This window comes from Protobothrops mucrosquamatus, unplaced genomic scaffold (genome assembly GCF_001527695.2).
Source record: "Protobothrops mucrosquamatus isolate PMUCROS unplaced genomic scaffold, P.Mucros_1.0 scaffold_311, whole genome shotgun sequence".
Classification (NCBI taxonomy): domain Eukaryota; kingdom Metazoa; phylum Chordata; class Lepidosauria; order Squamata; family Viperidae; genus Protobothrops; species Protobothrops mucrosquamatus.
In genome coordinates, this window is record NW_015386387.1 from 183,017 (window position 1) to 193,928 (window position 10,912).

Consider the following 10,912-nt stretch of genomic DNA (forward strand, 5'->3'; position numbering starts at 1 on the left):
GCGCAGGGACTGTTGATTGGGTGAAGCGAGCGGGGGCGATTCCATGGGAGAGAAGAGTCGGGGCATTATCTCCATGGTTACGGGGGAACACAAATCACAGCGGAGCTTTCATCTCGTGCTGTTGCATTCATTTACCATATTTTTACCTCGCTTTTTGGCCAGTGCACTCAATTTAGAATCAAGCCCCGTTACGTGTGTGCGCATGCGCACGCATGCGCGCGCACGCATGCGCGCGCACGCACACATTTTGCGGCTCCCAGGTTTTTTTTTTGTGAGGGAAACGGGTCCAAGTGGCTCTTTCACCATTTTAGGTTGCCGACCCCTGGTCTATACAAAAGCTTAACCAGGTCAGAAGACAAATGTGAATCAAAAAGCTGTGTTTTAATTTCTCCCCAGGTAGACTGGGAAGTATATGCCTCAGGATGCAAACAGAGGTAGCAGACAGGAATACAGAAGAGATATACCCATCACTTCTGGACAGCAAAAGAACAAGTTGCCAAGCCAAAAGTAGCTTCTATATTCCTAAATTATGATTTCCAATGAAGAAGATTCATTTCAAGCAGGAATTATTTTTTGAGTCAAGTTTCTCTTAGTGTTTCTCAGAGTTTTGTCTTTTCTATTTTCAGGAATGTAGTCTTCTCAGAAAAAAAAGAGAAGATTAAGGTCAGAGAGAGGTAAAGCCTGTAAGATTTCCAGAAAGAAATTTAAAACAGAGCTCCACTTGATTCTTAATGGTTCAGAAACTTACAATATATTTTGAGAGTTTGGAGGAAGGGAAACACAGAAGCTTCTGATAACAAGAAATTCCATTTCCAGCTCAGGCAGATAGCAAGACATTTCTGTTGGCTGATTCACAGCTGTCAAGCAAAATCCTGCACCTTCTTCATTTGGGATTAAAGCAATCTTTCAAAAGGGATTATCAAAGTCCTTGCTCTCCCAATTCTGGATACGTTTGCACAATTGTCAAAGAGGCAACTCCAGTCAGATGCAAACAGCAGATAAGCTAACAATTTCTAAACTTGCCCAGTAATAGAGTGTAAGAAAAGTCCCTGGGCTGCCCTCACATCCTTGCTAGCTTCAAATGTCGCTCTTGCCTTCTTAAGAAATTCAAATGTTAAATTCATTTTGGACAGAATTGGATTGATAGCTAATACTAAACACATAGTTAACAGGAATCAGCCTGGTGCAGTCCTTCCAGAGACCATCTTTAGAATATTAGCTCTTCAGCCAGGCTTGGCTTGAAGATTGGCGTTGGCAGCGGCATGGTGCAGGGCATCTGCTACTTTTCCTCCCATGGCAGCTGCTAATGAACTTTTCTTCCCAACGCAGCTGCTAGGGAAGCAGGAGGAGGAAAAAGAAGAAAAAGGAGGATTGAAGAATGGTGGCAGCTGTGGCAGCAGCATGGAGTTGTCTGCTACTTTTACTCCTATGGCAGCTGCTAACAAACTTTCAACTGTTTAACTAACTTTTCCTCCTGAAGTGGCTGCTAAGGTAGGAAAAGGAGAAAGAAGAAGAGAAGAAAAGGAAAGGAAAAAAAAGAAAGACTGAAGAATGGCAGTAGTGGCACAGTGCAGAGGTGCCTGCTACTTTTACTTCCATGGCAGTTGCTGATGAACTTTTCCTCTTGCGGCAGCTGCTAAGATAGGAGAAGGAGGAGGAGAAAGAAGAAAAATGCTCAGTGCTTCCTGACAAGGTTTCTAAATCCAGATGGTCAGTTGTCCTAGTGGCCAAAAAGATTTGCATCATTGTTTCTATTCTTCTTATTCTCTTACTCAGAAACATAATGAGGAGGGTAATTCTAATAGAACCATTTGTGTTTCACTAAAGTGGGGTTTCCAATATAAAGAACCTCCTTTAAGGATTGTCAGTTTGATCTCTTCCAGTTGATAGCTTGGAAACTGAACAGTTGTGATTAAAGATCAAGTTCTTAAGACATTACATTTATCTAGAATACTTCTTTCATAAGGTCAATTGGAAAAACTTTCTCACATGGTTTGGTGCATGGGCAAATGCCCTCCTTTAAGAAAATCAGTGAAATTTTGGAATTCCTTCAGGAAATGGTCTGGAAGCTTCTGGGAACTCATATATTAGGGACTGCTTTCAGTAGTATTTTGTCCTAGAAAGACAAAAAGTCTTATTTTGGTGCCCAACTTTGAGAGATATTTTTGAATTTTTTGATATTTCCAACCAAGAATGTGATGGCAGTCATGGGTATAACACTTGAGCCATTTAATAATAATAATAATGATGATGATGATGATGATGTTGTTGGAAGGGATGTTGTGTAGAACTTGAGATTTCTTATTTTTAAGGCTTTTCATTTGGTAGTCAGGCTGGAACCTGACTTTCTCAGAGATCAAGTTTTGAATTTTTCGTAAGGATCACTAGATCAGTGGTTCTCAACCTTTTTAATGCCGCGACCCCAACCGGTCGTAAGTCGAGGACTAAACCGGTCGTAAGTCGAGGACTAAACCAGTCGTAAGTCGAGGACTAAACCAGTCGTAAGTCGAGGACTACCCAACCGGTCGTAAGTCGAGGACTTTCCCTGCCCGGGAGCACCGCGCATGCGTGGTTCCGCCCCCTGCACCGGCCGAGGCGTAGCTGGCAAGTGGCAGAGACGGAGCAGGCCGACCACCAGCTGGCCCAGCCCAAGGGAGGTAAGGCACCCGCCGGAAAAGGGAAAAAAAATGGCGGACAAAAAAATGGCGGACAAAAAAAATGGCGGACAGCCTTGCTTGGCGACCCCCGTGAAATGGTCGATCGACCCCAAATGGGGTCCCGACCCACAGGTTGAGAACCACTGCATTAGATGCTCTGGCCTGGTCGCTCCTTTAATATCAATTATATAGCCAGCACAAGAGATACTTATATTTTCTTTTTGCTCTGGTCCTTCTCAACAGCATGTGCTTTGGCACAGAATATTCTGTCCAGTGCAGGAATCCTCATACCATCCCAGACAAATGGCTGTCCAGTCTTTTCTAGAAAACATTCAATAATGGTGATCTCATGACTTCAGGATGCAGGCTGATCCTCTGATTAATTCTCGTATTCAGAACATTCTTTTTATTTAAAGTTTGGATCTCTCACTGTTTCCATCCCATTGGTTCTTGTCTTATCCTTGGATGCTGTGGAAAATTAATCCATGTGCTCTTTCCTATGATATCCCTTTATGTATTGGAACACTGCTATCATGTCTGTCCTTAGTCTTCTCTTCTTTAAGTGTTCTTCATAGGATTTAGCCTCCAAGCCCTTTACTATCCTTGCTGCTCTTCTATACTTTTCTTCCAGTTCCTAAGTGTTCTTTGGCATTGTTGGGGCATTGTTGGGGAATTGGTCACAGTGTGATCTCATCAGTGCAGCACAGAATAGTATATTACTTCCTATGATCTTGACATGGTATCTCCCTTGTTGTAGGTCAAAATTGCACTGACTGTTTTGGCACCTGCAGCATACTGCTGGCTCATGCTTAATCTTTCTAGATCCTTCTTGCAAAAATTACTGTTAAGCTAGTTATCACCTGTCTTGTATCTGTGCATCTAGCTTTTCCTATCTGCATGCAGAATCTTACATCTCTTGCCATTAAACAATTTGTTAGATAGGACCCAATGTCCAAGTCTATCAAGATCCTTTTTGATCTTGAGATTCTAGAAGAGTTCTTGTCTTCTTTCAGGTGAAGTCTAAAAGAGAAGAGATGTGTAAAAATCTTTTTAAAGCATATTTTCTCTCTTTTTAATATAATTGTAGTGAAAATGTTTACTTAAATAAAAGAAAAATAAGAAATATATAAAAGTCATAAAGAAGAGTAAAAGAAGAAAAAAAGTACATCAACCAGTTAAGGAAAAAGGAAAATAATTAAAGACTATGACTTCTGTCTTTCATTACAGCAATTACAACCAAAGTTATTATTTTTCCTCCCTTGTAAACATAACCACGATCCCTTTGTCCTCTTCAACACTTTTTCAATTATACAATTTAAAATTATTATTTTAGCTCTTTCCATTTTCAACAAAAATCATTAAAGGTTCAGTATTCCACAAACATACTTATTTCATCTTCCATGGTGCGTACTGTATATTTCTCCATCTTATACACGTAAAATAATCTTTCCAATAATTTTTTTTTTATTATTTTCAACATAAAAAAGACATCACAAATATAACACAATATAATATAAAAAACACCCACATCCCCCACCCACCCACCCCCCGAGACTTCCCAAACCTAATCCCAGGATAATATTCAAATATAAGTAAACAATTATTAATATCTCTAACTCCACAAGATATATAAATTTTACATAAATAAGTGAAATATATATATAAAAAAAAGAAAAAAAAACCAGTTAATTAAAAACCTAAATTATATTCCACTATTCTATGCTTCTTTTGAATATAAACAATCCATCTTCTCCATATAGATAGAAATTGTTCATTTGAATGATTCTTCAAATAAGCTGAAATCTTTGCCATTTCAGCAAGGTGCGAAACTTTCAATCTCCAATCTTCCATTGTAGGTATAATTTTACTCTTCCAGTTTTGAGCTATCAACAAACGGGCAGCAGCACGTAAAATAATCTTGATGGCTAATGAAATAATACCCACTTTTGTAAATTTATTTTTCATAACCAAATATATTATTCCAGAGTGGTCCAAAAATCCTCTTCTTCCTTCACTCCCTTTGTAGTAATTTCAAATTTGTAATAACAAAAGGAGCAAAAAAAGGTTTTTTAAATGTCCATAATATTTTAATCCCTTTCAGTAGTCCAATACTCCATATTTCCCTTTTTATTTCTTATTTCTTTGTTTACCACAGTCAGCCAATCAGCTTCCTTGACAGGTTTAAACATTCTTCTTTCCCATGCAGAGATACATTGTCTATTTATTTAATTAAAAAAATACTTTAAATAAGACAATAAGACAGATGAGGGAATTAAGGACATAAGCATGAGAATGGAATGCAAACACCCTGTCAACTCAACAACGAACCTGGCTGCAGCCATTTTGCTCATTCTAGGTTGCCACAAGAAAGGGAGGATTTTTACTAGTAAGATTTTTACTAGTGTAGGATTTTTACTAGTCTAAACATTTTACTGTCCCGTGGGAACCAAGGTCATTTCTGTCAGTTAGATGGGGGAGGCGTGAGCATTGAATTAGAAAGCCCACCAAATTGTTCTATTGGGAAATGTAGCTAATTGCATAGCATTGGGGTGGGATGTTTAACTTGGTAATATTGTTTTGTTTGTGATTCTTTATTTTTTTATAAATTTCATTAAAAGTTTTACAAAGAACATAAAAATTAAAACATAAACTAATGAAAAGAAATGCAGAAAAGAAAAAGAAAGAAAAAAGTTCAGAAAGAAGAGACTTACAATTTTTTTTGCAGTAAATATACTGTAAATACAATTGTAAAATTATCTCTTACTCTGTAATTACAAGAAAAAGCTTAGTCTTTCTTATTACACAGATTTTTTTCTAATCATTAAAGCCACAAATCATAAGTGCATTTTTTTCCATTTTATGAAAAAAAGTCTATAAGGAATTTCCAGTTGGCCATAATATTGCTTTCTCTTAATTTAGCCATTTTGCAGTTCCATCATTTTCACCATATTCCCGTTGTGATTATTGAACTTTTCCACTTTTGAACAGATAGTAGTCTTACTGCAATTCTTTTAAATCTTTATAACTGGTTCATTCCTTTTTACTTTGGTCTTTCCTGGATCGAAGATACACTCATTCAGATGGTCCTAGGTGCTCTGCTTCTCTGAAAGTCTCTGGAGATTCTCAGTCATCCAGGTCATGGTGCCTCAAAGGTGCTTTTTCATGAGGCAATTGGACTTTCTTTTCTTCTCTTTGAAGACATTTCACTTCTCATCCAAGAAGCTTCTTCAGCTCTGATGGATGGTGAGGAATGGAAAGATTTATATTCCTTGCAGACAGCTTGTCATTTGCATTCTTTTAGCCAGTCGATGCCACCTGGAGGCTTATCTGTGTCGTCAGGGTCACTGAGTAGTATAAATGGGTGTAGAGCCTCCCTGGAATTGTTGAAAGGACTGTGTTGTAGACCGAAGATAGATGATACTGTATCTCTACCCCTCTGTTCAGAGAACGCTGTTCAATTTTGACATAGATAGCCTCTTTGACTCCTCTTTCAAACCAGCGGTCCTCTCTGTCCAAAATGTGGACTTTGTTGTCTTTGAAAGAGTGGCCTTTGTCTTTTAAATGCAGATGGACTGCTGAATCTTGTCCTGATGGGTTTGTTCTCCTGTGTTGTGCCGTACATTTATGAAGTGGTTGTTTTGTTTCCTCAATGTACAGATCTGCAAATGGTTCACTGCATTGTACTGCATATCACGTTGCTCGGTTTGTGTTTAGGTGCTTTATCCTTGGGGTGGATAAAGGTGAACAGTCATATATGAGACTCTGAAGAGAGATCCCACCAGCAGTTACAAGAAAAAGGTCGCTGATTTCTTGCAACAACTACTAAAGAACAATGCCATCGACAATCCACAAGTACTGTCTTTACCCCGGGGAAGCCATGCCATACATATATGGACTCCCCAAAATCCACAAAGAGGGAATGCCACTCAAACCAATTGTCAGCAGCATCAACTCTGTCACCTATAACATTACTAAAACATCTAACCACCTTATTAGCTCTGATAGTTGGCAGCACCACCCATCACATCAACAATTCACACGATTTTGCCAGTAAGATTTGGAAATTAAAACTGGACCCAGATGAGACCATGGTTTCCTTTGATGTGACCTCCCTCTTCACTTGCATTTCAACAACTGAAGCTGTTACGGTAGTGAAGAAACGACTGATACAAGACAGCACCTTAGGTGACAGAACCAACCTCAGCCCAGACCACATATGTGCCATGCTAGAACTCTGCCTTACCGCTACCTATTTTAAATACAATGAAATGTTCTACAGACAAAAACACAGCTGTGCCATGGGTTCACCTGTGTCCCCCATTGTGATCAAAACACAGGAATGGGAAGCAATCACCAAACATATCAACTTGGTGGACAGATACATCAATTTCACGTGGGAAGATGTTAAGGCAAATAGTCTAGCCTTCCTGGACTGTGCAATACATATTAAGGAAGACAAAAGCCTTCACACTGAAGTTTACAGAAAGCACACACACAGATCAATATTTACATTTTGATTCTCACCACCACTGGAGCACAAAATGGGAGTTACCACACAACCCTACATCACTGGGCTGAAGGCCTGCCTATCAGCAAAGATGGAAAAGAAAAAGAACTAAAACACATCAAGAAAGCCCTCAGAACTTTTGGCTATCCCAAGTGGGCCTTCATCAAATCACAAAAAAGACCCAACAGGAGCTCCGCCATAACAGACAAAGAAGAAAACAATAAACAAAGCAACGTAGTCATTCCCTATATTGCAGGAATATTGGAAAAGCTCAGGAGGATCTTCAGCCAACACAGCATATGTGCACACTTCAAACCCAAGAATACACTAAGGCAGAAGCGTGTCCTCAAGGATAAAACACCCAGACACAAACTGAGCCATGTGGTATATGCAGTACAATGCAGTGAGCCATGTGCAGATCTGTACATTGGGGAAACAAAACAACCACTTCATAAACATATGGCACAACATAGAACAAACCCATCAGGATAAGATTCAGCAGTCGATCTGCATTTAAAAGACAAAGGCCATTCTTTCAAAGACAGCAAAGTCCACATTTTGCTCATCAATTAAAGAAGACAACTATGGCAAATTGGTAAAGAATATAAAAGTAGATTTAGACCGCTGGAAAAATTTACATCTCTCATTACTCGGGAGAATTGCAGCAGTGAAAATGAACATCCTACCCAAAATGATATTCCTATTTCAGAACATCCAAATTAAATTAGACAATCAAGGAGTTGAATAAATCAACTTTAGAATTTGTGTGGTCTGGTAAGAAGGCAAGAATAAAATTAAAGGCATTACAGGATGCCAAAGAGAGGGGAGGTTTAGGTTTCCCAGATTGGGAGCTATATTACCAAGCAGCGGCCCTGACATGGATTAGAGACTGGATAACCTTAGAAAATAAAAGATGTTTACATTTAGAGGGCTATGACCTTCAGCAGGGTTGGCATGCTCACATATGGACGGGGCAAACAGAAACCACCAATATTTTTTAAGACATAAGGTTCGGCAAGAATTAATAAAAAGCTGGAATATAGTCAAGCATCAATATTACACAAAGATTCCGGCTTGGCTATCGCCATTGGAGGCAATCACATATCCCAATCTGTATAGGAAAGACAAGGCTATCATATATAAAGACATTTTGACAGAAGAAGGTTATTTAAAACAAAAACAAGAGCTAAGACAACAAGGAATAGACTTGGAGTGGTGGTCTTATCTCCAGATACAAGCAAGATACATGAAGGATAAGCAAGAATGGGGTATTAACAGACAAGATATAGGGTTAGATAAAATATTGCTAGGCCCGGAGAAAAAACAAATAAAGAATATTTATAAATACTTGTTGGAATATAAGCTATATGAGGAGCAGGTTAAAGAAACAATGGTGACATGGGCAATAGATCTAGGATATAATATAAATATGGATCAATGGCAGCAAGTATGGGAACAAAATAATAAAATCACACTGGCGACATCATATAAAGAAAACCTGTATAAGATGGTTTACAGATGGCATCTCCCTCCGGCCAGATTAGCTAAAATGTATAATGGATACTCACCTATGTGCTGGAAGTGTAAAAAAGAAAAGGGCACTTTTTTCATGTATGGTGGACATGTAGAGAAGCACAGGTGTATTGGCGTATGGTCTGGGAAGGGGCAATAGAAATGACTAGGCAAAACTTTCAATACAAACCTGAGACATTACTGTTAGGAATACTAGAGAAAAATGTAAATAAAGGTGACACATATCTAATTATTCATGTGGTTACGGCGGCAAGGATACTATTTGCTCAAAAGTGGAAAGCAATGGAAGTACCGAGTGGGGAAGTACTAATAAAGAAAATTATGTATTGCGCAGAACTAGACAAGATAACTAAAAGATTAAAAAATCAGGAAGAAACAGAATTTTATCGAATATGGAATAAATTTTACAGATGGAGGGGAAAAAAATGGAGGTCACAGCAAAGATGTAAGTTAAGACAGAGACCAGAAATGTACAGTTGTATATAGATATTAATGTACAATATGGACTGACGACAGAGATGTCAGTCAAAGACGATTTACCATGTTCAATGTTTTTAATCTTTTTTTTCCTTTGTATCCAATAAAAACTTAAAAAAGAGTCTTTTCTAACACTCAACAGTGTTTCTAGAATTGCAGGGGCTGAAAGGGCATTGGAGCCAAACAGCGTACATATTTTTAATACCATTCAGCATTCTTCATAAACTGTATTCCTTTTGTAAAATCTCAAAAGTTTTAAAGATGTTATTACTTGATCATTAAGATTAATGATCCTAGTATGTTCCTTACAAAAAATGTATTGTTGGCCGTTTTAATTAAGTATTGCTCCAATGTGTCAATTTCTTATGAGAAAAAAAAATCAAAGTTAAATGTTCTGCCTAATAATGACCAAATATGTTTAACTTTCACCTGTGCTGGGAAAATAGGAAAATTCCTCCTGAATTTAAAGTGCATCCATATTTTGAATCCAATAAAAAGCTATAGATACAGTAGGATCAAATCACTTAAGCAATGAAATCTGAGCCTTTCCACATGCCATTTGACACATCCTGGGATGAATGATTCATGATTCAAATGCACAGGTAGAGAAAATGTGGTATCTAGCTCAACAGTAGTGACTGTGAGAAGGATCTAGGTGTCCTAGTGGACAACCACTTAAGTATGAGCCTGCAATGTACCATAGTTGCCAAAAAGGCCAATTTAGTCCTAGGCTGCATCAATTGAGAAATAGTTTTAAGATCACATGAAGTGATAGTTTATACTGCACTGGTGAGACCACACTTGAAATACTGTGTCCAATTCTGGCCACAATATCAAAAAGTTTTGAGACACTAGAAAGAGTGTAGAGAAGAGCAATAAAGAGGATAAGAGGTCTGGAGGCTAAACTATATGATGAATGATTGTGGGAACTCTTCTAACAAAGAGAAAGATTAGGGGTGATATGATAGCAGTCTTCCAATATTTGAGGGGCTGTCACAAAAAAGAGGGGATTGACTTATTTTTCAAAGGACCTGTGGACAGTAGAAGGAGTAACAGGTAGAAGACTACTAAAGAGATCCAACCTAGCATTAAGGACAAATTTCCTGACCAGTCAGTGGAATGGTTTGCCTCCAGAAATGGTGCTCCATCATTGGAGATTTTCAAGAAGAGGTTGAACAACCATTTCTCCACAATAGTATAAGGTCTCCTGTTTGAGCAGGGGTTAGATTAGAAGACCTCCAAGGATCCTTCCAACCCTGTTATTTTATGTCAGTGAGAAAGAAAATGACTGGGAAGATATAGGAGAGATTAATTTGATTTTTTAAATATAATTCAGATTCAAAATAAGCAGCATAGCAATGTAAACACCAATACATTGGATGGTTTATGAACTCTGAACCTCTGTACCTTATTAGTATTAAGCTTCAATGTGTACTTCTCTGGTACATCAGCCTTAAGGTATCTTGACAGCACTTGGATACCATCACTTCATTCACCCAAACTCAGAGTATAAAGCTGAGTGTCAAGAGTGGGCAGGTCACTTCCGGTGGCAGGCGCCTTCGCTGGACGCAGCTGTTTGCTGCTCCCGCCTGTTTCTGCGTAAAAGCCGTTCTGACAGCCTGCATCAGCTGTCAAACGGCTTGATACCTTTCCCCTGGGCATAGGGGGAAAGGTGAGCTGCCCGAGGTAGGAGTTGAGTTCCCGAGTCGTCCCTTGTGGACGATGTAGGTGAGAACTC

At 38.6% G+C, this 10,912-nt stretch overlaps 1 protein-coding gene across 2 annotated transcripts in view; it reads left to right on the plus strand.

Annotated features, from left to right (window-relative positions):
- Positions 1 to 10,912, plus strand: part of UBE2F (ubiquitin conjugating enzyme E2 F (putative)) — a 118,618-nt gene that overhangs the window by 49,715 nt on the left and 57,991 nt on the right. The gene's annotated exons all lie outside the window — the stretch shown is intronic.